We start from the raw sequence: 27,509 nt of genomic DNA, 5'->3' as shown, positions 1-27,509 counted from the left end.
AGCTCCTCTAGTACTCTGTAAAGGAAAAGGAATGATTTATGTCTCAACCCACCCCAAATGCTAGTGTGAAATGCGGCCATTTACACACTGCCACTGCCATCACTGACTCCTATCATTGTATATAGCACCCCAGGTACAGAAAGTCCAGGGAAGTAAGGAAGACGAAGCAGGGGTCCATGGTGTACCATGAAAAGAGGTATTTCTTCTTCTTAGGGGTCAATTCTTCCTGTCTTGAGCCAAAGGAGAAGAAAAAAGTTGCTAGAGGAGCATATGACTCCATAAAATAAAAGGGAATAATTGGGAGCGATATCTAATTTATCTATTGAATGCCTCCTACGTACTCTTTTATCACTTAGACGGACAGACTATAATTGGTGTGCTGAATGCCATCAATCTAAGGGCCTGAGCTTCCTGCTCATGCTACACCTATTACTGTCACATTATGACACTATAATACCAAGATCAATGACATTTTAAATGCACTCCAGTTATGGGCAATCGCTGACAATAAAAACAGTGACAAATTGATGAAACTCAGGCAGCGATGATCTGGTGTCGAAAATAAGCCATAAATAATCCACTTTCCAAACTGGGAAAGGAGTTTGGGAAACCAGCTTGGAGAGTGGTGGGCTGGGAGAAAGGGAAACTCCATCATAGCTTGATCACCTCAATGGCCTTCTTCCTTAAATTTTGGGTCTTGTCCAGGAAACTTACCTTGATTTGAACTAGTTGGCTTATCCTGGGGATGAAGACCAGCAATCAGAGAAACTCTTGGAGAGAAAGAAAAGCTGCCTTTGCTTGTCTACCCCATTATTCTCTCAATATAATAGCATGTTAGACACACTTTCCCTCAAAGACTCAATTGGGAAGTCTATACTAAGATCAGCACTTGCTTTCCAGATAGGTTCTGTCATGGTCCAGAGGCAGGAAGAAGAAAATATTGAAAAGAAGTTTGTCTTATATGGCAATTTTCAATTTGAGAAAGAGAGAGAGAGAGAGAGAGAGAGAGAGAGAGAGAGAGAGAGAGAGAGATCAAAGGATCTATTCTCACTAAGATGCCAGAGGTTTACTTTTGGGTTACCTTACATGCCAAACAGCCCAACCCTTCTCCAATAGGTGGACAAAATATAAAAGACCATCTAGACATGGACTAGGGAGAGTGGATCTTGTGTAAGATAAGAGAAGGTAAAATCAGATGGACTAGAGATAAGTCTAAAGCATAGAGCTATGAAGTTAGAGGTAGCCCTATGCCCATGGGCAAATTACCCATTTAGTAGCTCCCTCATCTTCTAATCATCTAACAACCTTCCTGCTGACCTCTGGCAGGATATACTTAGGCCTTCTTCCTTTTCTCTTTTCCCCTTTACCAATATGTAATTACCTTATATTCAGGTACTGGTCATAGTATTATAGGATCTAAACATTGATAAGTTTTTTTGTTTTTGCAAGACAATGTAGTTAAGTGACTTGTCCAAGGTCACACTGCTAAGTATTAAGTCTTTGAGGTTGGATTTGAACTCAGATCATCCTGATTTCAGGGCCAGTTCTCTATCCAGTGCACCACCTAGCTGCCTATTGATAAGATCTTAAAAGTTATTAGAGGGGCAACTAGGTGGTACAGTAGATAGGGCACCAGCCCTGGATTCAGGAGTACTTGAGTTCAAATCCGGCCTCAGATACTTAGTAATTACCTAGCTGTGTGACCCTGGGCAAGCCACTTAACCTCATTTGCTTTGCAAAAAACCTAAAAAAAAAATTTTTTTTAAGTCATTAGGCCAACACCCCCCCCATGTTTATTTATTTATTTTTTTGGATGAAGAGATGTGGGCCTTGAGATGTTAAGTGGTTTGCCCAAGCTCATTAATGCATTTAAATTTGAACTCCTTTATATTGAACTCCATTCTATAGTTCTTTGTTGTTGATGTTATATACTTGTTTTTAAGTCATGTCTGACTCCTTGTGACCCCATTTGGGGTTTTCTTGGCAAAGATTCTGGAGCACTTTGCAGTTTCCTTCTCTAGCTCATTTTACAGATGAGAAAATTGAGGCAAACAGGGTTAAGTGACTTGCCCAGGGTCACACAATTAGTAAAGTGTCTGATAATGCATTTGAACTCAGTTCTTCCTAACCCTGGTGCTCTATTCATCTACTTGCCCTATGAAGAAGTGACTGTTATTCTCTGCATGCTGGTCAGCACTTTCTGCAGACAAAGACATCCCAAAGAAAGATCCTTCAATTCTTTGGACCTTGGGAATGGGACTCATAGACTGACAGGGGATCTGGACAAGAGGCTGAACTAAGGTAGTCTTGATTTTAACAGTCCATAGGATGGCCTGGTTCAGATTGCATGGCCTATGTACTATCCAGGTTAGCTTAACCCCCCCCCCCCCCCCCCCCCCCCCCCCCCCCCGCTAGAAATATTTTCTCTTGGTCAATTCCAATTCTCTATTTTCAGTTTGCCTTTGGGACTCTTCCAACTAGGACTAAAAAGAAACCTTTTTTTTTAGGTTTTTTTTGCAAGGCAAATGGGGTTAAGTGGCTTGCCCAAGGCCACACAGCTAGGTAATTATAAGTGTCTGAGACTGGATTTGAACCCAGGTACTCCTGACTCCAAGGCTGGTGCTTTTATCCACTACGCCACCTAGCCACCCCAAGAAGAAACATTTCTCAAAAAAGTGAGGACTAGGGAAGTCCTAAGGGTAAGGGAAGTGGTAGGTAGAATGGCAAGGCTCAGAAGTCCTTAGATTACTTAAGTAATTAAGATAACAGAGCTGGAGAGCTACAGAATCCAGAGGTGGAAAAGCCTGGATAAACTTCCATATCCTTAGTCAGAATAGAGTTGTGGACTTCATCTCATTCAAACTCTGTGGATAGTCAAGCAACTCAAACAGGGTGGAAATGAAGGTAGTAGGGTGGACATTCTTCCTTCTGAGCTATCCAAGGTAGGTTCTTGGACAGCCACGCTGGGTGGTCTAGGTACTAGTGTTTCTTCCTTCTGACTGGCTGGGAGGTACAACAAGAGATAATTTTTAATATGAATTTTTATAAGTACAGATATTTCTCCTCTGTGGGAAGTAGGAATTTCTTTTGTGATGAGTTGAATTGCATGTTTTACAATAAAGGCTAAAAACCTCCAAGGGAAAATGACTTGAGGGAGGGGTGGAAACAGTTCAAATTCAAGGAAATTAAATTTTCAGACCTTGAGAGGACACCTAAATGTCTCTGTCCACTAGTTTCCAGATCAAGGCATCATAAGTGGAGCTAGAAAGAAATGTTAAGTTCCTCCTGTATCCCTACTTCTTTCTCTTTGAAAAAAAAAAAGGAAATCTTATTTTTTTAATTAACAAGAATCTATATTCTATCTCTCCCTTTTAGAAAAAATTAAGGGAAAACCCTTGTGATAAATAATAATAATATCATTATTTATAATATATATTTTATTATATATTATATAATTTATAATATAATAACTAGTACATAAAAAGTACTTTACAAATATTCTCATTTAATCCCCATAGCTGAAACTGGAACTGAGAGGTTAAGAAAGCCTAGTCCAGGATCATGGAATCTGAAGCAGGATTTAGCTCAGGTCTTTATAATTCAAAGTCCTGCATATTCAAACAATAAGCATTTTCAAGCAAAACTAATCTGCCTAGTCAAACAAAGCAAATGATCTTATGAGTAATACCCCAAAATAAATTGTCTCATTTTATATTTTGAGTCCATCACCTCTGTCAGAAGGTAGGTCTTCTACATGTACAAAAATATTTAGAAGGGGTGGCTAGGTGGTACAGTGAATAGAGCACCGACCCTGGAGTCAGAAGTACCAGCCTCAGACACTTAATAATGACCTAGCTGTGTGGCTTTGGGCAAGCCATTTGCCTTGCAAAAACAACCCAACCCCGCCCCCATACATTTACAGCAGTTCTTTTTGTAGTGACCAGAATTGGAAATTGAGGGATGCCCATCAGTTGGGGAATGGCAGAACTAATTATGGTACATGAATGTTATGGAGTACTATTGTTTTGTAAGGGGGGCGGTGCAGCTAGGTGGTGTAGTGGATAGAGCATTGACCCTGAAGTCAGTTCAAAACTGGCCTCAGACACTTAATAATTACCTAGCTGTGTGGCCTTGGGCAAGCTACTTAACCCCATTGCCTTGGGAAAAAAAAGAACAACTTAAGAAATCAGGAATGGGTGGACTTCAGAAAAGTCTAGAAAAATTTACATGAACTGATGCTAAATGAAGTGAGCAGAACCGGGAGAAAATTGTATCCATTAGCAGCAAGACTGAGATGATCAGCTATGATGGATACAGCTCCTCTCAACAGTTCAGTGATCAAAGACAATCCTGAGAGACCTGTTACAGAAAATACCATCCCATCCAGAGAAAAAACTTTGGAGTTTGAATGCAGAGTAAAGCAAACTATGTTCAATTTTTAAAACTTCTTTTATGCCTTTTATTTCTCTCTCATGATTTTTCCCCTTTGGTTCTAATTCTTCTTTCACAACATGATCAATATGGAAATGTGTTAAACCAGATTGTACATGTTCAACCTATATCAGATTGCTTGAAACCATGAGGAGAGGACTGGGAAGGGAGAGCAGTAGAAAAATGTGGAACTCAAAAGTTTGCAAAAAGATGAATGTTGAAAACTATCCTTGCATGTAATAGGGAAAAAGAAAAAAATTTAAAAGAAAAAAAAAGAAGCTAGGTCTTCCTCCTCTTCTTCCTGGATCCACCATAAGATTGGATCTCCAAGTCTCCATTCCAAGAGCTCTGGGGCACTCACTCAAAGATTATGTGGGATCTGCTTGGGCTGGACACTGCAGATCAGTTTTCAATATCAATCTTGTCATCCTCCCCTTTGGCAAAACCTCTTATTTAATCCTCATAACAATCTGGAGATGTAAGTACTCTTAGAGTGGGGGAAATCTAAGCAAATAGGTTAAATGACTTGTTCAGGGTCTCCTAGGCAGTAACTAGGGCTGGATTTGAACTCAGGTCTTCCCTACTCCAACCCTGAGATTATTTTCTGCACAATTTAGCTGCCTTGAACAATGACATTAAGTAATTACAACCCTTTAGTTGGGCAGAGGAGATAGTTGGTGTCACCATCCCCCTTAGATCTCGATTCTTAAACCTGGGATCCATGAACTTTAAAAACTAATATTTTGATAGCTGTAGCTCAATACAATCACTTTTCTTTGTGACTCTTTGTATTTTACTTTTGTGTTTGAAAACTTTTATTCTGAGGAGTCCATAAGGTTCTCCATTCTGTCAAGAGGATCCATGATACACACACACACACACACACACACACACACACACACACACACACACACACAAAAGATTAAGAATTCTTGCTTTAGACAAATTTATCTTACCTTCACCCTGGGGTCCTAGTTAGTTCCTGAGGTTTACTTATAGAGGGAAGCACTCTTATTAATTACTATCTCATAAGTCAAAAGACTGATGATTTTTGTTAGTAGGAGTAGTTCTTCTGTTGGCAGCAGTATCCTGGGTATAAGCAGTACAAGCAAAAGGTCAGAAGAAGGAGTTTGAATTCTTCCCTTCAGGGAGTTTTTTCTTTTTTTTTTCCTGAGAATATTTTTACTACTTTACTTCTTTTACTACTACTTTGGCAATCCCTGTTCATGGAGTTGTTATCTGGTTCCAAATATTAAGCATTTTGATTGTGAGGAAGAACTCTTTTTTTTTTAGATTTTTCAAGGCAATGGGGTTAAGTGGCTTGCCCAAGGCCACACGGCTAGGTAATTATTAAGTGTCTGAGACTGGATTTGAACCCAGGTACTCCTGACTCTGAGGCCAGTGCTCTATCCACTGCTCCACCTAGCTGCCCCAAACTTTTTCTTAACAATCATACCAAAATGGTGATTCTGGAAAATCTAATAAACAGAATTCATAATAAGGAAATTATAAGGACTTTTTACCCAGCATGCAACCTATGGGTCTTCTTCAAGAATGAAGGACAAACATCAATCAATAAATCAATGAGAACTCCAGCATCTTTTATATTTTCAAACATATTCTATCAGAAGAAAAGGATCTCCAGCATCAACCTGAACACAAAAATCCTTGATGGTTTTGTTTGTTTTAAAATTGCAAATTTCAAATCATGGCAGTACCTTGACCAAATTTTCTCACCCAATCACATCCTCCAAGGAGTTTTCATTCTCATTTCATCTCAGTCTGATAGGGGAGGTGAGGATGCTTACCTGGAACATACATAAGAGCAGAACAGAGGCATAGACATCAGTGTTGCAGTGTGAAGAGGGGGAGCAAAGAGAATAGGGGTCGTGATAGTCAGGACAGACTTTCTGGAGGAGGAGAGTGTGAGTCAAAATGGGAAAGGCTTGGATTGGGTACGAAGTATAGGGGGAAAGGATGGGGGAGTGTCATTTGTAGAGGGATGAATTGTTCATAGGCTAGGTAGCTGAAGGCAGTGAGGGTTGGTGGAGGATCCTCCAGGGTTCAAGCTGGGATTGAAGTTGCAGGGTGAGATATTGGGTGAGGGGCACAGCACTAGAAGCTGAGATATGGGGGGAATTGGTTCATATTTCCTTCTCAGAGTCAAGATGTGATTGGATTTGGTTGAGAATCAGTCCCTAAGATGCAATCTTGAGAGCCCCCCTCCTGTCTATCTTATTGATGAATATGGAACTGGAGAAAAACTGGGGAGCGTGGGAGTCTGACGAGGTCTTTATGATCCTAGAATCACTTATTACATTCTCCTCCTCCTCTGCAGCAGTGGCTAATGGGCTGAGGGTGCCCCCAGCACAGAGGGCAGGCAGACATGGACGAGTTGTTTGCGGGTAATGGGGAAACCCAGCAGGCCTAGCAGACAGGCAGGCAACAAGCCTAAAAAGAAACCAGACAACAGGCTAAACATCACAAAAAAGGGGACTGGCCTGGGTTCTGTCTTTTCCATTGTCTTTAAGTACAGTCTCTATGAAGTCACTGAATTAGGACTTCTCTACCCACTTGCTTCTAGGCAGAATTGTTCCTCATCCACCCCCTCATTTTGTCACCCCATCATTCCTTCAGATTCATAAAGGAAGATTCCACAGTTTCCCACATCTACCCATTCCTAGGCCCATTGGTTTCTATTGCTGCAGTGTGCATTGGGTCTACTGAATCAGCCCAAAACCAAATTTGCTAGAAAAGTTCTTGGCAGCTTTGAATACCATGGTTCAAGTTCTTAAAAGTTTACCACCATCCCTACTCCCACCCCATCATCCCTAGTTGCATCTCTCTTTCCTATGTCAAATAACCAATCTCTAATCTTCCTCCTCCTCTTTCCTTTCTTCCTTTCTCCTTTTGTTCTCCCCTCTCTCCCTCTTTCTTTCTCTTTCCTTCCTTCCCTCCCTCTTTCTTTCTTTCTTCCTTCCTTCCCTCCCTCCTTTATTTTTCTTTCTTCCTTCTTTCCTTCCTTCTTTCCTTCCTTCCTTCCTTTCTTTCCTTCCTTCCTTCTTTTCTTCCTCTTTCTTTCTTTCTTTCTTTCTTTCTTCCTTCCTTCCTTCCTTCCTTCCTTCCTTCCTTTCTTTCTTTCTTTCTTTCTTTCTTTCTTTCTTTCTTTCTTTCTTTCTTTCTTTCTTTCTTTCTTTCTTTCTTTCTTTCTTCCTTCCTTCCTTCTTCCTGCCCCCTTTACCCTGGAATCACTGCATTGTCTGGTTTGACTGGTAAGACAGGAATGAGAGGGGAGGAGAATAGGGATAATTTTTTTCTCCCTCTGGTTTTAATCCAACTGCAACTGGAAAGACAGATCACCTGTTCCCTTTTATTCAAAACCTGGTTTGTCTCCAAACTGTGACCTAGGGAGGTTTGGAGGGAAGGGGAAAAGGGAGGAGGAGGAGGTAGAGGGAAGAAACCTGTCAGGAAGCATAAATAACCTCTTCATAGGACATAAGCCCTCTCTCCTAAGGCCACCAAGGAGGAAAGTTTAGAAGGTTACTGCTATCTGTGGCTATCTTTCCCTTGCCTTCTCAGTATTAGAGGACCAATATTTTTATAAGGTAGGGAGTGTATCCTTTGGTTAGAACTGGGAAGTCTGGTCTTGGAATCCTGACTCTGTCACCAGCTCAGTGAGATATTTGGCAGATCACTTGTGCTTTTTAGGCTCCAATTTCTGCCTCTACAAATTGAAGAGAAATAGAAACTTCCTTCCTTCTATCTTCTTCAATAACAATGGGTTCAAATCTCCTTTTTTTATATGATGACTCTCAAATAGTCAGTAGTAGCCTCTCTCCTGCATTCTAGTCTTTAAAAAATTTTTTTGCTCTCTTTAAAATTTAAAAAATACTACCTTTTTTAGCATTCATTTTTAAAAAATGTTGTGTTTCAACTTCCCTGCCTTCCTGTAGACCCTCCCTCACCCATTGAGAAGGCAAGCATTATGGCATTACTGCAACACTGGAGTATTTCATCACCAACTGTCTTTGAATGGACTCTTTTTCCTGTATGTTCCACCTGCAAGTTCAAAGCATTTTTTCCTCAAATCTTTGTCCCTCTTTCCATCAATAGTACCACCATCTTTCCCCTCACCTAGATTTGCAACCTTGAAGTTATTCTCCATCCCTTACTCTCCCTCACTCTACATATCCAATCAGTTGCCAAGTTTTTTGTTCCTCCATTCACCAGTATCTTTTGTATCTCTCTCCTTCTCTGTACTAACCCAGCTACCACCCCTGGTTCTAGCTCTCAGTCCTTCTCTCCAGGGCTATTACAGAGTCTCCTAATAAGCTTCCTTGACTCAAGTCTCACCAAGGCATCTATTTTCCCCATAGCCACCAAATTGATTTTCCTAAAGCACAGATCTAACCCATATTACTCCACTACTCAACAAACTCCTATGAGTCCCTGTTATCTGAGAGTCCAATAGAAACTACTCTGTTTAACATCTAAATCCTTTACAGCCTAGCTTCAACCTACTTTTGCAGATTTCTTAAACATTATTATGCATATATTCCATATGAGCCAACCAAAAGAACCTAAATGTTGTTAACACAACTGTTCTATTTGTCTGTCCTAAGTCTGTCTTTATCTAAGTTGTTCCTCCTTACAATGCACTCCTCACCTCTACCTCTGAGGACCCTGGTTTCCTTCAAGTATCATTTTCCACATGAAGCCTTTCCCAATACTCCAATTCTTAGGTATATATATTCTTTTTCTTTTTTTTTTTTTTTTTTGGTTTTTGCAAGGCAATGGGGTTAAAGTGACTTGCCCAAGGTCACAGAGCTAGGTAATTGTTAAGTGTCTGAGGCCGGATTTGAACTCAGGTACTCCTGACTCCAAGGCCAGTGCTCTATCCACTGCACCACCTAGCTACCCCCCAACCCCCCAATTCTTAACTGTTAGTTCTTTCTCTCTCCAAAATTGGAGTGTGTGTGTGTGTATATACCCACATATCAACAATATGTATCTATATAAGTATTATAGATGAGTATGTATACACACCTATCGTTCTATCTATCTATCTATCTATCTATCTATATATATATATATATATATATATATGTATATGTAGAGAGAGAGGTATCTCCTCTTTGAAGCCTTCCTTGGTTTCCTCAATTATTAAGCTCTCTCTTTCCTCAAATGACCTTATATTTTCTTGTCTGTGTCCACCTACACCACCACAACAAGATTCAGGATGGGTGTGTTTTGGGCATTTTTATCTTGGTGACCCCAGAGGCCAATACAGTGTATATGAAAGAGCATATGATAGACCTTTAATAATTGTTTGTTGAATGGAAAAACAAAACAATCTAGGAGTAATGGGTAGAAAAAGATTTTTTTGTTGGAACAAGAGGAAGTGAATAATATTATGTATCAGTAGATACATATGTACTAAGTACTTTGCAAATATCTCATTTGAACCTCACTACAATCCTCTGAGGGAGGGGTTATTGTTATTCTGATTTTACAGTTGAGGAAACTGAGGCAGATAGAAGTTAAGTGACTTACTCAACTAGATACAGGTGGGATTTGAACTTAATCCTCCCGACTCCAGGTCCACTGCTAGATTCACTGTGCTAGAAAAATGTCCTCACAATTGGAACCATACAAAATTGGTATAGGTCGTATTTGTAGGTAGTGGGCTCCTCTTCATTTTAATCAAAAGTTCTATGACCACTTGTGATGAGGTTTGAAATAAGGTCAGAATAGGGGCGGCTAGTGACATAATGGTTAAAGCACCTGCCCTGGAGTCAGGAATACCTGGGTTCAAATCTGGTCTCAGACACTTAATAATTACCTAGCTGTGTGGCCTTGGGCCCCAACTCTGGGCAAAATGAGAAGAGAACACAAAAAATTTTAGTCATGTGGTCAAGATTGCTTGAGTCAGAATCAGGAGGCTAGGTTTAAATTTAGGCTCTGGAACTTAACTGGTTATATTCAATTTGATTCAAGAAACATTTATTAATGTTTACTAAATAATGTTTAAACAAAAACAAAAACAAAAAAACCTAAAAGGGCAGCTAGGTGGCGCAGTGGATAGAACACTGACCCTGGAGTCAGGAGTACATGAGTTCAAATCCGACCTCAGATACTTAATAATCACCTAGCTGTGTGGCCTTGGGCAAGCCACTTAACCCCATTGCCTTGCAAAAACTAAAAAACAAAAAACAAAAAAAACAAAAAACAAATAAATAATGTTTATTAATGTTTTAATAGCCTACTATGTTTCTAGACTGTGTTAAGCTATGTGAATTTAAGCAAGTCAGTCCACCTTAGTATTTTAATCTCTAAGCCACAGGCTGAATGAGGAAAACACATAGTAAGTTGAATTAAATACTTTAAATACTTTATTTTTATTTTGAATTTAACAAACACCATATACATAGTAGAAAATAAAAGATTGTACATGGAACTGCAAATCTCTGTTACATGCATTTGTTTTTCAATCTGTAGCTTTCAAAATTTTTCAAAATTTTCTTCTAGTCTGTGATCCTTCTTGGCCTTCCTTCTGTAGATTTAAAACATTTATATAATTTTAAATAATTAAACATATATAAATTTTAATACAAAATATTCTATATAATATATAAAGATAATGTATTTAAATATTTAATATAAGAGCCTCAATGAACTCCCTTTATTTCTTTACTTTCTCCTTCCCTCCCTCCCTTCTTTTCTTCCTTCCTTTTTCCCTTTCTTATTTTTTCTTCCTTCCCTCCTCTTCTTCCTTTGTTCCTTTATTTCTTTCTGTCTCTTTTCTTCCTTCCTTTCCTTCATTACTCTATTTCTATGTCCCTTTCCCTCCCATAGACCCTTACTGGAAAATCAAAAAAGGAAGCAAGACCAAAGCCCTCATTTTTCATAGTTAAACAAAACTGATACCCACACTAGACCTGTCTGAAAATGTATGTCTTGTTCTGCCTCTTGGGTTTATCACTTTTTTTGTCAAGAAGTAGGTAACATGTTTTACCACTAGTCCTCTGACATTGGATTGGTCATTGCATTGATTAGAGTTCTCAAATTTTATAAAGTTGTTTTTCTTTTCTTTATAATTTTGTTGCTGAATGCATTCTAAACTAATAAATTATGTGAGTAAGCTTATACTTAGCATCAATCTTTGTGTCCAGGTCACCTAGGTCATTTCCTAGCCTGTATCTCAGTCAGATCAGAATTCTGCCTAAATTTAAAACTCCCCAAGAAAGAATATTCTAAGGACCTTCCTGCTCACCCAACTCATCATTTAACTTTGTCTTAGGCTCTTCTGGTATCCACCTTCAATCCCTTTTGCTGTAATGTGAATACCAGCACCAGAATGGGACTCCCCCTACTGTAGGAAATGGGGTCTATATCTATATCTAGTTATCAATATCCAACCTATGAGGGGAACCTATCCTTTGTTCCCTTATATGGAGATGAAGAGAGTGATCTCCATAACTCTTCATGGTGCCTCTCATCTCATCATATCTGAACATCTCAGTGTTATTGTTTGTGTTTCTGCTCAAAAAGGACCTCAAAATGATATTGTTGTCAATAGTGTGTCTGGGGGTGGCTAGGTAGCACAGTGGATAAAACACCGGCCCTGGAGTCAGGAGTACCTAGGTTCAAATCCAGGTTCAGACACTTAATAATTACCTAGCTGTGTGGCCTTGGGTAAGCCACTTAACCCCATTTGCCTTGCAAAATCCTAAAAAAAAAAATAGTGTGTCTGGCCATGCTTGATCAAACATATATGATCTTGGAAGGTTCTATCAGAGGTCAGGCACAAATAGTCTGTATGATGTTCAAAACACAACATTTTGAATTCCTTCCATTCAGAGAAAGGGGCTCCCGAAGTCTTGTTGGTTTTCTCCATCTGCCCCTATTGTCAGAACTTTCCTGTTCCAGGAAATATTTGGTCATTAAATCTGCAAGGTTCTGATCCTACTGTTGATGCATAATCCTTTTATTTTGTTGCTGTTCAGTTATTTAAGTCAGGTCTGACTCTTTATGATCCCATTCGGAATTTTCTTGGCAAAAATACTAGAATGGTTTGCCATTTCTTTTTCCTAGTTCATTTTATAGATGAGGAAACTGAGGCAAATAGGATTAAGTGTCATGCCTAGGATAACCCAGCTAGTAACTGTCTGAGGCTGGATTTGAACTCAGGAAAATGAGTCTTCCTGACTTCAGGTGTGTCACTCTATCCACATTGTACCACCCAGCTAACCTGAACAGTCCTAGAGAATATTTAATTGACAGTTGATAAAAATTGTGGAACAGTATCGATTTAGGAGTTAAGAGACCAAGGTTCCAATTTTAGTGTTATAACTTTCTAAGAGTGTTGACCTTGATAAATTATTTAAACTTTCTGGGTCTCAGTTTCCTCATCTATAAAATGAGGCTGTTAGGCTCAAACATCTCTGAGGTCCTTTTCAGTTTTCCATTCTATAATCTTCCCAACTAACTTGTATAATCCTGAGTTATTAACTCTGTGAGTCTCAGGCAAGAGGTGGGTCATGAACTCCTTGGATATCTTCCAGGATCATAAAATCATATTTGTAAGAAATATGAGGAAAGAGACTTAAAAATCCTGATTTAGTTAATACATTCAAATCTTAAGCTGGTAAGAGACAGACATGACTAGCCTTGTGGTAAGAGGCTGAGGGAGAATCAAGACTTCAGATACTTAACAAATATTACCTGTGGGAAAGTCACTTAATCTCTGTCTGCCTTTGTTTCCTCAACTGTAAAATGGGGATAATAAAAGCAGCCAGGGTTGTGAGGATCAGATGAGATAAAAGTTGCAGAGTGCTTAACTCAGTGTCTGCCATATAGTAAGTGCTTTGTACATGTTTGCTCCCTTCTCTTTCTATTCATTGGTATAGGAAACTTTGGTATGAAGAAAGTCCCTCCAAGGCAGCTCGGTGCTGTTTTTTGACAATTTATAGTTTTAGAGAATTGCCTAGAAAAAAAAAACAATGCTTTCCTTAACCTAGAATTCACTATAAGACGCCTTTAAACTGCATTTCCATTTACTTTTCTCAGGAGTACAGAAATTAATGGGAACACCTCTAAGAAACACCAAGGGTTATTTTTGGTTGTTTGCACTTCTTCCCTCAGTATCATATATATAGAGTTTTGCAAATAGACCCCTCTCTTTCCTTTTAAATCCCTATCTCATTTTTTTCTTTGTTGTTTTTTTTTTTTGGTGGGGCAATGGAGTTAAGAGATTCAAGATCACACAGATAATACATATCAAGTAATTGAGGCCAGAGTTGAACTCCAGTCCTCCTGACTCCACTGTGTCACCTAACTGCCCCCCATTTATATTTTTTAAAGCATTTTAGTTCTAAATTCTATTCCCTCCTTCCTCCCCTTTCCCCTTTTCTGAGATACTTAGCAATCAGATATAGGTTATGCATGTACAATTGTGTAAAACAGTTCCATATTAATCATTTTGTGCATGAAGACTTGAATAAAAGAAAAACAGAAAGTGAAAAATAGCTTGTTTTGGTCTATATTCAATCAATATCAGTTCTTTCTCTGCAGGCAGATAGCATCCCTCATCATTAGTCCTTTTGGATTGTCTTGGATCATTGTACTGCTGAGAATAGCTAAGTCATTCATAATTTTAATCAAACAATATTGCTGTTACTATGTACAATGCTTCCCTGGTTCTGTTCACTTCATTATGCATCAGTTCATGTTAAATCTTCCCAGGTTTTTTCTGAATTCAACTTGCTAGTTATTTCTTAAAGCACGATAATATTCCATTATATTTCTCAATTGATGATAAGGCAGCTAGATGGTGCAGTGGATAGAGCACTAGCTAGGAGGACAGGAGTTCAAATCCAGCCTCAGTCATATTACACCTTTATTTGTTTGATTTACAATTCTTAACCTCCACCAAAAAAGAGCTGCTATAAATGTTTTTATATAAGTAAATCCTTTTCCCCTTTTTTATGGCTTTGGGATATGGACCTAGCGTGGTTTTGTTTGATCAGAGTGTATGTAGAGTTTTATGGCCCTTTGGGCATAGGTCCAAATTGATCTCCAGAATGATTAAATCAACAGTTCACAAATCCACCAACAGTGCATTATAGTGTCCTAGTTTTTCTACATCCCTTTCAACTACCAACATTTTCCTTTTTTGTAATATTAATCAATCAGATAGGTGTGAGGTGGTACCTCTGAATTATTTTAATTGGCATGTCTCTGATCAATAGTGATTTAGAGCATTTTAAAATATGATTATAGATAGCTATGATTTCTCTGTCTGAAAACTGCCTCAAACAGATTTCTCTTTAATCCAGCATCCATTGAGTGACTTGGGTCCAGCTAGAGACCCATTGGGGTGTCTCTGGCCAAGTAGTTATTTTTTTGGGGGGGAATGGGGTTAAGTGATTTGCCCATGGTCGCACAGGCAATTATTAGGTATCTGAAGTCAAATTTGAACTCGGGTCCTCCTGACTCCAGGGCCAGTGTTCTATCCACTGCATCACCTAGACACCCCCAAGTAGTTATCTTGAATGGAGTGGGGGAAGGAGTTTGGGATGGGCTCCCTCCTGGAAGGTCTAACATGACTTAATTAGGCGTTTAGGAAAATACCATGCTAAAGATTAGAAATCACCTAGTACAAACTCATTTGACTATGAGGAAATAGACTCAAAGTGGAAGCAACATGCCCGAGGTCACCCAGTCAGTTGGTGGCAGCGTTGGTAATTGAACTCGTCTCCATCATCTTCCTTGTTCGATGTCCTTTGCAGCTGGTACCGTGTTGGCAGCTAAGGGTGGAGGTAGCAGAGAGAGTGAGGAAGGGAGGGGAGCAAGGAGGCTGGGCCTGGGCCAGCGGTTGCCCCCAAGGGAGTCCTCAGCACAAGCTGCCGGACGTTAATCCGTCCTTCCCGCCTGACTGATGAGTCTGCCCGGCTTGCACAAGCTGTCAAGCCAGGAGCCTTGCCAAGGCAGAAACAGTGAAGCTACTGTGTATGTGTGTACCCTCGGCCAGGGCCAGGAGAGGCAGGAGGGGGTGATGGAGAAAGCAGACGGAGTCTCGGGACCCCAAACCACAGAAGCTGGGGCCACGGGAAGAGCTTGCCTTCCCATCCCCCTCCCTCTCTCCCCAGTGGCCAGGGAAATGGCAGCAGACGTTGATGGTGATGGAGGAGGGGACAGATGGGAATGGGGACTCGTTAGGGGACGCTTTGGGGGTGAGCTCCACAGCAGTCCGGTTCAAAACGTACCCCCCATCAACTCGACATTGCATCTCATTTGCATTCATTCATTTATTTGCATGCTATTTGTTTAATGGTCAGATCCGCGGACCACCCTCCCTGCCCCCTCCCCAACCCCTCAGGCCTGCCTTAGGGACAAGCCCTGCCTGCAAAAAGACGCCAGCCTCTGAAGGCTTGCTGGTCCCTGCGAGTAGAACCAAGTTTGGGGGCGGGCGGGGGGCTTTCCCCAACCTGGGAGCTGCCTGGAAAAGGCCGATCGGGGCTGCTCTGGATCTGCCCGATCACCTCGGCCTGGTTCGGACCCTCTCCGCAGCCGCAGTCGCTTCCCCCTCAGCTTTAATTAAAACCTGCGAGATGGAGAGCCTGGCGCGGGCGGCCCCGTTTTATTTGCAGCATCTTTCATGCTGCTGACGATCGTAAAGGGCTTTAATATTGAAATATGGGCCATTTTCCCAGCTCCAGCCTTTGCCGCGAGCTCCCCACACCCCCACATCCAGCCACCTCGGGCTTGATGAAGGAGCCCCTGCAAATCCATTAATAGGAGATAATTGAAAACTCCGGGGTAATATTTAAGACAGCGGGCCCTGGCTGGTGGCGGAGGGGTTTGTCTGCGATAGGCGCGCGGGCACCCCAGACTCAGATGATTTCGCCTCGGCCACAGCCCCATCCATCAACCGCTGCTCGTGCTGCCGCCGCCGTCGCCCGGGCCCCGGGCTCGGCTCCCGGCCCCCCGGCCGATCGGGGACGGTACCTTCCCTTCGCCTTCTTCGCCTTCCGAATCTCGGTCTCCCCATCCCGATTGCGGAAAGGCCTTCCAGGGCTATTTCCTGATCTTCCCAGGAGGATAAGTCTTCTTTTCTAAATTGCAGTGGTAAGGCGGGAGGCTAGACAGTGAGCAGGACTTACAGAGTGGAAGCCAGGAGGAGCAGAGGCGGGTGCTCGGGAGGTGACAAGGGCAGGAGCATGGAGGAAATAAAGAACAAGGACAATGACCCTAAAAGACACAGGGAAAGGGCCTAAAAGGACTTTGGAAACCCTGTAAATAGAGGGGGGGAAGTGGAGGAGAACGCCTGTTTCTACTTGCACAAAAAGTCACCTCTCTAGGACTATTGTAATGGCCTCCCTCCTAATTGTTCTCCCTCTTCTCTCCAATCCATCCTACACAGCTGCCAGAGTGATTTTCCTGAGGCATCAGCCTGATCATGTCCCTCCTCTTGCTTAATAAACTCTAGTCTAGAGGCTCCATATTACCTCTAGGACAAATTCCTGTTTGCTTTTTAAATTTCCTTACAACCTGGCTGCAACCTACCTTTGCAGATTGATTATACATTTACTCCCTTTTGCACATTTATGGCTGGACCAAAATGGCCTCCTTGTTGCTCCTTACCGGAGACACTGTCTCCTCTCTGTGTGTTTGCAGATTATTTCCACACCTGGAATGCATTTCCTTCTTACCTCCACCTCTTGAAACCCCTTGAGTTTCCTTCAAATCTCAGCTCCATGTTACCTTTTTACATGAGGCCATTCCTCATTCTTGCCCATTTAAGAACTGATGCTTCCTTCCCATTTTAATGAATATAGAGGTATATGTGCCTCCCTTGATAGAATGTAAACTCCTAAAATGCAGGATTTGGGGTTTTTTTGCTTTTGTTTTGCCAGCACCTAGTACATAGTAGGCACTTAAAAGAGGGATATCAGTTGGTTTACTTTCCTAGAAACTGGTATATGTGGAATATAAAAGAGATACTAACATATAAATGACCTAGATTAATCTCCCAGATTATAGAATCTTCCATCTCATCTCTCTCCTTCCCCTCATTCTTTTACTGCTTACTCTCTAGCTCTCCCAACAATCAATATTTGGTTCTGATGACTTGGGTCTTGGTATTTGTTCCTGTTCTCTCTCTTAGAACATTTGGCCCGAACCTCTGATGGGGCCTTACAGAAGGTAGATGAAGTGTTTAGGTTTTTTGTTTGTTTCAAAATAGAGCTTCTTGCATCATTACTTGTGTCTGGCTTCAGTGGAATTAAGTAATAGATATAGCAGCTGGGAAAACCTTTGACTCGAGAATACCTTGATACAATTTTGATGTCTGGGTTTGCTGAATCATTGTAAAATTCTAGGCACTTTATTTCCTTCCTCCCTGTCATAGAAGCACATGGAATGACTCCATCTTGAATTCAAAAAGAGCATGCTCACTTCAAGCATGTGTATGTAAATAACTTGGATGTAAGGTCTGATAAGCAGATCCTAGTGATGAGTATGTTTTCTTACCTTGACCATTTGATTGTATTTGATCAGGAAGTCCAGATCTGTTTGTCATGAATCACCTTGAAGTGTGACATTAATATTTTAGGATGTTGGGTATAAATAACTTTAAGCAATAATTCTATCAGCTAAAACTTGACAGGTCAAATTTCCCTTAAAAGTAAGCCCAAGCTACCACTCCTGAAATCATGACAGGATGGCTTTGAATTATAGTGAAGATCAAGACTAAACAGGAATCAGGAAAGTTTGAATAGGTAACAGCTCAAGATAAGAGAAGAAATCACATCTGAAACACTTTCATGGACTACATTGAGCAAAGATTAGACCATGCGGAATTCTTTCCATACCCAGTTCTGTGTACCTGCTCAGATCATTCTCATTTCCAACTTCTTAGAGGTAATAAGATTGTTTTGGGTGGCCTGAATGAGATGTTGGCCTTGGGTATTATACATCTTAGGGAATTTGGGTGATTTCTACTGTGAGATGTACCGTGAGATCTCTAATAAGTAATTGAATTAAATGACAGAGATTGAATATATTTATTGAAATAAATAAAAGCAATTTGACCAAATCATTCAGTATCTTGCTTTTTCTTAGAGGACACTTCCAAATTTTGGCTGGTTCTTTTTAATATATCATCTTTGGAACTTGTATTCAAGAAGATAATAAAAGAATCTCAATTGAGATACTTCTCCTACCCCCACCCCCATTTCTAACAATTCTAGACTTGGCTAGTATTCCCTATCCTGGGCTATCTTTCAGTTAAGGAAAGATGAGCATTTGGGGGCAGTTTTCATTTAATTAAGGACTCTTCCTTGCTTTCTTCCCACCACTTTTTCTGGTTCACTGAATTGTTCAGGCTTTGAGACTTGGCATAGCTGTTGGAAGGGTGGGGAAGACAGAATTTTGTCAAAAGATGCCATATTTTCATCAGGCCAGCTATGGAAACAAATATGGACATTTACATGTAGGAAGTTTTGGCTACACAATCAAATGACACCTCTTTTGGAAGACTTCTCTCACTACCCCAGTCAAAAGTAATCCACCATTGCCTTAAAACCAATAACAATTATGCACCTACTAATTGAAGGCCATTATGCAGAACCTGCTCTTAAGGAATTTATAATCTGGTTGGGGGAGCCAGGCCAAAAAAGACTGGGAAGAGGAAGAAAAGAAAGTCATTCATATAGATACCTACTTAGGTGCTTAAAAATCCTCTAAAATCCGACTCCTTTCTATCTTTCTGGCCATTTTCATATAAATCCTCTTCACAAATTTTTCCATAACAAGAGAAACCATTGCTGAATTCAAAGATTCCTGTTCTACCATCAGCTCTATGGGACTCGTGAATGTGGTCCTACCTGGGTTCAGTTCTAGAGAGCCTAACTTTGAACTCTTTAGCATTTTGGAATAAATCATTTAAAATGAGTTTGGGCTCATGTCTAGGTCTACTCAAAAGGGGAATAGAAACATATTCATTATGCAATATGAATAATGTTTGGGAGAGTTATTTATTTTCTACACACAAGAGAAAGGTTAAACATATAATACCAACAAGTATATATTTGAAAAAAAAGCCCAACAAATAAAACAGGATTCAATACCTAAATTTATAGCTAGTATTAGATTCCCCTGGGAGACTGATTCATATGCCTAATCTGAATGTGAAGCAAATTGCAAGACTGTTAATTAAACATTTTTCATTTCACCTTGCCTCTGCACAGTCTCCTTTAAAGTCTTCTGATGAGCCAGACCAGAGGTTTGGGTTCCTCCTCTTGGAAACTCATTTAGAGTTTCCCCTGCCACCAGTCAGTTCTACTCGTTGGACTTGGGATCTCTTGAATTCATAAAGTCATCTCTAAACTTGGACACCTATTCAGGAAAAGACACAAAATGGAAATGGCAATTGGAATCCTGGTACAGTGGCTCACTTTGACTACATGATCCGAGTATGAATTTGTAGTTTATCCCCTCACTTTGGGGCAGTTAAGTAGTACAATGGATAGAGCACCAAGCCTGGACTCCGAAGAATCATCTTCCTCAGTTAAAATCTGGCCTCAGGGGCCAGCTAGGTGGCATAGTGGATAGAGCACCGGGCCCTGGAGTCAGGAGTATCTGAGTTCAAATCCAGCCTCAGACACTTAATAATCACCTAGCTGTGTGGCCTTGGGCAAGCCACTTAACCCCATTGCCTTGCAAAAAAAACAAAAAACAAAATAAAATCTGGCCTCAGACACTTAATAATCACCTAGCTGTGTGGCCTTGGGCAAGTCACTTAAGCCTGTTTGCCTCAATTTCCTTATCTGTAAAATAATATGGAGAATGAAATGGCAAAAAATTCTAGCATTTTTTGCCAAGAAAACCCTAAGTGGATTCACAAAGAGTCAAACAATACTGAAAACAACTGAACAGCAACAAAACTCACAATCTCAAAGAACAGTTCTTGTCACATAAAAGAGCCTAAGTGAGCTAAAAGTTGTCTCTTTAATTGAAGCAGCTCCCCACCAAACTGGCATGGTTAAAGGCCCAAAGGGCTATTCAGGGTTTGCCACATCTTATAAAAACACCAGCTTGTGAAAAGCAGTCTTAGAATTCCATGGTGAACTTTGTCATCTCTGACTCACCCAGTGCTGAGTCACCCACATGGTTGGCACAGGGCAGGAAAGGCAATTTTTGTGCATGTTCCATGGAATGGCCTTCCTTATACTCTGAATATCCTTTCCTGATCCTCTGCCTAGTTATTAGTCACTTTCCTTCTCAAAATAACTTTGTATTTACTTATCTATGCAGATGTTATAACTTCTTCTTCCCTCTTCCTTGTTTCCAAATGGGAATTTGAAATCCCTGAGAGAAGAGATCAGAGGTGGTTTCATTTTTTTTTTTAACTTTTCTATCAGCACCTTGAACATATAAGTAGCAAGTATGTGTTGAATTGATACAAGGCAGAGGGAGCTAAATGAAGATAAGATCCAAGAAAAGTACTTTGGGAAATCTGAGAAGGGAGGGGCTACTTTTACCTGCCAGTTCAAAGACTTCACAGAGGGAGTTTGGCCTTTGTGGTTTTGAAGTAAAAAACCCCCCACTGGATTTGAGGGCAGAGGAACTGAGTTCAGATCCTGCCTCAGGGCTAATTATCTGTGTGATCTTAGGCAAATGACTTCTATTCTCTAGGTCAGTTCCTCAATTACAGAATAAAGTGAGGTCCTTTCCAGCTCTCAATACATTGAAGAGACAAGTGGAAGTAAAGATTTCTCCATATGTATTATTTCCCTAGATGTTTTTGTCAATTAAAATTCACATAGTATCTTGGAAACTAAAGTCTCAGGATGACCCTGCCACTAGGTGTTAGAATTCTGTAGTATCAGAACTATAAATCATATGATTGGTGGTAGGGATATTTAATCTCACCAGATCTCACTACCACCCAAATCTTCCATTGCTTGATGAGAAAATCCCCTTTCAAAAAGAAAAACTTCCCCCTTATCCTACCTCTCACCTATTGTCATCCATGAGTTCTTGAATCTATCAAGCCCCCCAAAGTCTGCCCTTTTTACTCCTGTTACCTCAATATGGCAGTAATCTGGGCCTGCCCTCCCACCCTGCAGAGGTCTGCACTGTGTCCCAACTCCTGCCACGAGATGCCAAATAGCTTCCAGATGGATGGCTCCTGGGGGTATGTGAAACTGTAGCATCAACGATCTGAAGAGTGGGGAATACGAATTCCATTTTCCTCAACCAATTCTGGGGTGACTATCTGGGATACAGAATCTCTTTCAAAGCAGTAAGTGGGCCAGGAATAGGCTGAGATAGGTGTGGCCATTATGAAGCTAATAAATTGATTCCTAGCTATTCCCAAGTCATAGAATTCCAGAATTTCAAACAGAAACCTTAGAGATCATCTTGTCCCACACTGTTATTTCACAAGTGATGAAATCAATTAATAAGCATTATTGAGACTGGACGATCTTCAAGTTTGTCTTTTTTTTCTTTTTTCCCCAATACTAAAAATTTGTCCTCCTTTGGCTGTGCTAAAGTTTAGTCCATGTCTGAGGACAGCTTGCTATGATAGAGCTCAGTGAACTGTACCAATTAAAATTTAGCAAACACTTATTAAACATTATCTTCATCTTGTAGGCAGATACCAGAAGGTGCTGCCCCTGAGATATAAAGTTGACTGAGGCCTGGTCTCTGTCCTCATTGAGCCAACTAGGGAAGGTAATTACACAAATATGTATATATATATATATATATATATATATATATATATATATACACACACACATATACATATACACATATATAATGTAAAATGTAAATTAGAAAATGATAAGTGCTTGGGAAGCACCTAGTGAGTATTATGGGACTTCATAGAATGGAACCTGTGCTAAACCTCTAAGAATGGGGAAGATTTTAATAGGCACAGGTGGGGGAAGAGGTCAGTCAGGTAGGATTGGTGGCTGAATGGTGTATGAAAGGCCCCTAAAGTAGAAAAGTGTGGAGCATATACAGAGTATGGCAAGTGGCCCATGATGGCTGATATATAGAGTATATGAAGAAGAAAGATGTGAAATAAAACCAGGACCAGGCTAATACAAACTGCACTTTCTATACTATTGTATGGTTTGCAAATTTCTTTGTAACAATTCCTGAAGCAGGTAACATTCATAGGACCCCCATGGATAAAAGAAAAGTATTTTTGTCAAGAGGAAGGTAGTTTGTTGGTTTGCTTGGACCTGTGAATTCATATGTATTCCATAGAAGAATGCTGGTCAGGAACTTCTTTGCAACTTGAAACTTTATAGAATTACCTGGATCACTGAGAGTTTTAAGTGACTTTGTGTGACAAGGTCACAACAGCAGGTATGTGTCAGAGGTAAGATATGAACCCAGTTTTCCTCACTCCACAGCTGGCCCTCTACCTCTTCTGCAAAGAATCTGATTTGCAAGTCATTCAATGGGCAACACAGGGTCAGTGTACAGTAGATTATCATATATTTCCATTGATAAGTGACTTCTTAAAGAAGTGATATAATTAACATCAATTAGGACATGAGTGATCTTGAAAAGGAGGCAGTCTGGTTATGTGGCAAGACTGGTACCTCTGAAATATATGAGAAAGACTCTAGTCTGCTAAATTGTTTCTTTCTAGAGAATCCTTTGGAGAACATGGCAAATGGTAGCTAGGCTGAGAAGGTATGGATAGGCTGTGATCTGAAATGATGGAAAGAATGTCCATTTCAATGACATCATAGAGCCACTGAAGCATTGAAACATTACAATTGAGGAAATGGAGGTTCAGAAAAGTGAACTGACTTGTCCATGGTCCTTTATACAATTGTCCAACATCTTAGAGCTCATTCTGTCATTCTTCTTCAGAGGTTCCTTGTGGCCTCAGTGGAGTACAAACTCTAGTATGGTGCCATCTGACTTTTATTTCATAAGATTTCTGTGTATACTGCTCTAACCAAAGTAGATCATTCACTGCTACCCATAATGTACCCCACTTGCCTACCTTTGCTTATACTGTTTTCTAAGTCAGGAATGACTCCACCAAGCCTGCCTATTGAAAGTCTTAACTTTCAGAAAGCATTTCCTAATCTCTTTCAGAAAAAAAAAAAACTGTCAGGTTAGTAATGACTGTTTCCTCCCCCAGAGCTCTTGTACATCTCTTATGCACTTACTGCTTTCTCAGTCTCCTTTGCCAGATCATCATCTATCTTCTGGCCTCAATCCATAAGTGTCCCTCAAAGCTCTGTCCTGGGCCTCCTTCTCTTCCCCAGATATTCTCTCTGTGAACTCATCAATTCCCACAGTTTAGTTATAGGATACCCAAAATCTTTGTGTATGGTCTTAATAGCAAGTCAAACAACAATGTTCACATTCAGAGCCTAAAGGGTGACACAGCTTTGCTTCCATTACCTGTGAGATAGATAATACAGGTATTATTAAACCTCATTTTATAGATGAACATGAAAAGGAAAGGTGAGAAAGGCTTGGAGCAGTTATGTGACTTACTCCAGGTCACAAATTAGTAAATTTTGGAGCAAAGAGTAGAACTTATGTCACTCTTAAAAATATGGAAAACCTTAGGGTGGGGTTTCCTCCCTTCTCCCTCACCTCACCTAGGCTAGGGCTGAGCTCTTCCTTCCTTCTCCCTTGGCTACTCCTCCTCTCCTTCCTCAGGACCCATGCATATGAAATTTCTAGACATTAAATGGTGCAACAAGCAAATGTTCTTTATAATAAAGCCTTGCCATTGCCAGGTCTCTATACCCGCCACTTTGTTCTTGCAGACAGACTGTGAGTCCCTTGGTCATAAATTCAGAGGTCACAGCTCATAACCATTAGCCAGTGATTGTGCTCATCAGGACGTCTTTATGAGACTCGGGTCAGATAAATTGATTGTTTGAGGTCAGAAACATGGATCCATTCCCTGTAGCAGTGTGTTCCTGCTACCCCTGTACCTGGCAAACCTTGTTTTCTGCCCCCATTCCCAGTCATTGATGAAAGGGGCATCTCAATGGGGGCAACATAGACTCTTCCTGGTTATCCTCTTCAGTACAGGAAGAACAAGCTAATCCATCAAGAAGCATATAATACTTACACAGTGCTTCTTACACAAGGACAATGAAGTACTGAAACAGTGCCAAACACTATGCTAAGAACTGGGAATGCAAATACAAGGAAAAGGAAAAAAATCTGCCTTCAAGGATCTTGCATTTTTAACAGGGGAACTGAAGTTGGGGAAAGTAGAGAGAACAAGACTTCAGAAGCAGAGTGCTCTTCCAGGATGAGGGTATCTCTGAAGCCTGGGAAACAAAGGAAAAACAGTATTGCATCACCTTCCCCCCTCCCCAACTTGTTCCACCCCACTTTCTAGATAGATTGGTTGATGGTGCTACTATCTATCTTCTCAGTTCCCCAAATTTGAAATCTCATGTCACCTGTGATGCTTCTCTTTTCTCACCACCATATCAGTTGCCAAGTACTGTAGATCAATTTATCTCCACCAATAACTCTTTTGACCTTCTTTATTACACCACTTTTGATCTGGTCTTTCCCCCTAAATTCCTGACTAGTTTCTCCAATCTTTCCCTTGCACAGTTGCCAAAATCATTTTCCTAAAACTTTATCATATAATCATATCATTTCTCTTTTCAACTCCATATGGGTTAAAGGTAGGGGTCATGTTGTTTTATGGAGAAAAAAATGAAAAAGTGTTGCGTGCTCACACTCTAGTGGAGACTTTACTTGTAGAAAGGTTCAGCTGCATATTAATGGTAAGTCTTTTGGGTCCAAGGTGGTGCAAATGGCAATACCTGAGAGTCTCCAGGATACTGTCAGAGGTCTTTTTCATCCAGGGTAAGGTCAGATAGGAAGGCCTAGTGGTCCTCTAACTGAAATGTCAGTGGTATGATGAGTAAGTGCTCCCTACAGACAAGAGCCTGGAGAGGGATCTACCACCAGTGATCCTCAGTACCTAGTGCTTTCTGAATAGACATCTAATCTTAAAGGATCAAAATGGAAAAGTTTTTGAGACTTTAAAGATTTTTTTAAGACTTTTTTTGGGATACCCCATACAAAGCTTTAAACTTTGCAGCTTCATTTACAAAATATTCTAATTTAATTCTCTTAGCAATTTCATTAAGTAGGTGTGACAAGTATCACTCTACCGTTTTGAATCTGAGGAAATGGATTTAGAGAGAACCACACTAGTTACACAGAAGTGGGGTTCCAAGTTCATCACTCTTGTTTAGGTAAAAGGGAATGACTTGAGGAATCCCGGATGGAAGAATTAAGTTTCCTAAATACTCTGATAGGATCATAGGATCCTATAGGCCACTGAAGGAATGTAACCAATCTCCAGACATGGTATACCTGTGACTAAAGGTCTTCCATACCTTCCTGTGACCTATAGAAGTGAGGTGCTCTCACTTTCTGCTTAAATTGTTCCCATATTTAATCTTATCTTCTCAAGTTTTAGGTTACTCTAGGAGCATAAATCCTCACTAATGAATGAAACTTCAACTTATTTATCAATCAAATATTATTTATGTAATAAACTAGAAAAATCACCTTGTCCAAGAGTAGTTGTACACTTTTTAATTTATTAAATTCCTTAATTTCCTAACATGAAATACTAAAAATTTAATAACAATGAAATAAATATCAAAACAAAGATAAAAAAATTATTTACAGTTTTTGAACTGTGAGCAGTATTACAGAGTAACCTCAAACCCTAACTATAATGGCACCTGACTTTTCTCCACTTTAGAAATTGTATTAGTTCACATTCAGTATGAAAAATAAATACTCTTTGTAAATATTTTCTTCACAAGAGAAAGTTTAAAACAGTTCCATCAAGAAAGGAGGTCTCTCTGTTCTCTTTCTGTCTTCCCCTCTTGTCTCTAGCTGTAACAGGAAAACAATGCCTTCAGTTTTTCTTAAAATCATTCTTAGCATTCTCTCCAAATCAAACCAACAGTTAAAATTGTATTTCTACAACATTCCTTTTGTCTATAAAAAAAATATAGTAGCAGTATCTAGTAATATCTAGTAACAACATAGTAAAAATATAGTAATAATAACAATAGTTCCTGTAGAGAAGCCTTGTGAATCAGGTATCACAGCTGCAAGGGGGAAGGGAATTCTCTTTTCCTTCCCCAAATCAGCAATGTTGTCTTGTAACAGCAGTTAGAAATGGATAGATCTAATCTTAGCAATTGTCTCATGTTTCAAGAGCTCCTCCCATTGAGTTGAGGTACTAGATTTTCTAAAGTGAGATGATTTCCTCATCCACTCTGCTTATTGTAGAGAAAAGAAGATAGTTCATATGGTTTGTATAGCTGCCTATCTGGGGAGTAAAACTAGTATAAATTCAGTGACAGGGTGGGGGTTTGGGGGTGGGGTTGCTTGTTCAGCAAACATCAAATCATGCTCGATGGCACTACTACAGACTTAGGAAGACTGGATAATTGAGGACTTTAGAAAATAGAGACTCAATGGGTTGCAACGGTTGCAAGTTCAATTTCCTTGGATTTCCTGAATAGCTTATGTTATTTTAATGCTTTATTTTTGCATTTGTCTTATGAATTTTTGAGTCTTTAGCAGTTTATGAATTTTCTGTAGGGGAAAATAAAAGTTGTATGTACACTATTGTACATACACTAATCATATTGTATATTGAGTGCTGATGATGAACTTGGGGATCCTGACACTGACACTTGGGGCACCCTAAACATGTGCTTTATTTATCTTGAAGATTTTTCCTATGTTAATCTAAGTGAGGGCAATGAAACAAAGAAAGAAAAACTGGTCCAATGGAATGAAGCTCCCAGAATGGAACCCAGCTTGCATGGACCCAGAGTCTTTGGTGGGGAGCAAAGCCAAGGATTTAATTTGTTTAATTGAATTAAATTGATTCAGAGGTAACCTCAAATAACAGGGAGTTGAGACACAAAAATATACATTGGTGGATACAGCTATCCTTATGGACAAATTCAAGGTCTGAAGTTGTTCAATAACAAGAACCCTGGATTTGGAACCTACAG

At 40.1% G+C, this 27,509-nt stretch overlaps 1 protein-coding gene and 1 long non-coding RNA gene across 7 annotated transcripts in view; one reads left to right on the top strand and one right to left on the bottom strand.

The window, feature by feature from the left end:
* Nucleotides 1–27,509, top strand: part of HOXC4 (homeobox C4) — a 142,772-nt gene that overhangs the window by 97,400 nt on the left and 17,863 nt on the right. The gene's annotated exons all lie outside the window — the stretch shown is intronic.
* The window catches only part of LOC141514727 (uncharacterized), a 34,673-nt gene continuing 23,521 nt past the window's right edge, over nucleotides 16,358–27,509 (bottom strand). For 3 of the 6 annotated variants that reach the window (XR_012476101.1, XR_012476099.1, XR_012476097.1), the window contains exon 4: nucleotides 22,177–26,370. This is a non-coding gene — a long non-coding RNA (uncharacterized LOC141514727). Of the gene's footprint in view, nucleotides 19,831–22,174; nucleotides 26,371–27,509 lie in introns of those variants that run through there. The other 3 variants (XR_012476100.1, XR_012476102.1, XR_012476098.1) reach the window with 3 other exon arrangements.

Source organism: Macrotis lagotis, chromosome 2 (genome assembly GCF_037893015.1).
Source record: "Macrotis lagotis isolate mMagLag1 chromosome 2, bilby.v1.9.chrom.fasta, whole genome shotgun sequence".
Classification (NCBI taxonomy): Eukaryota; Metazoa; Chordata; class Mammalia; order Peramelemorphia; family Peramelidae; genus Macrotis; species Macrotis lagotis.
The sequence above is the reverse complement of the archived record's forward strand: the minus strand, read 5'-3'. Positions and strand labels throughout refer to the sequence as shown.